Here is a 375-nt window from a genome sequence, read left to right as displayed (position 1 = left end):
AAAAAAAAAAAAAAAAAGCCAGCCTCAGCAACTTAGTGAGACCTTGTCTCAAAATAAAAAATAAAAGGGCTGGGATGTGGCTCAGTGATTAAGTGGCCCTGGGTTCAATCCTTGGAAAAAAAAAAAAAAAAAAAAAGAATACTACTCTACTGGAATCAGCATTAGGAAGTCAACACTGGCTCTGCACTGATGCTAGATTATGGATCCATATTATTCATGTTCCCAGGTAATCACCAAACAGGGAGCTACCAAGTCATAGGAAAGAGACACATCTAGACATTGCTGATTCAGAGAATCGAGCACAAAGGAACGTAAGGAGAAAAGATAACCCTGCAGGTATCAAGCAATGTTTTTGCTATCTAAGTCATAAAAGGT

Source organism: Marmota marmota, unplaced genomic scaffold, assembly GCF_001458135.2.
Source record: "Marmota marmota marmota unplaced genomic scaffold, marMar, whole genome shotgun sequence".
Lineage (NCBI taxonomy): Eukaryota > Metazoa > Chordata > Mammalia > Rodentia > Sciuridae > Marmota > Marmota marmota.
This window is presented reverse-complemented; position numbering follows the sequence as displayed.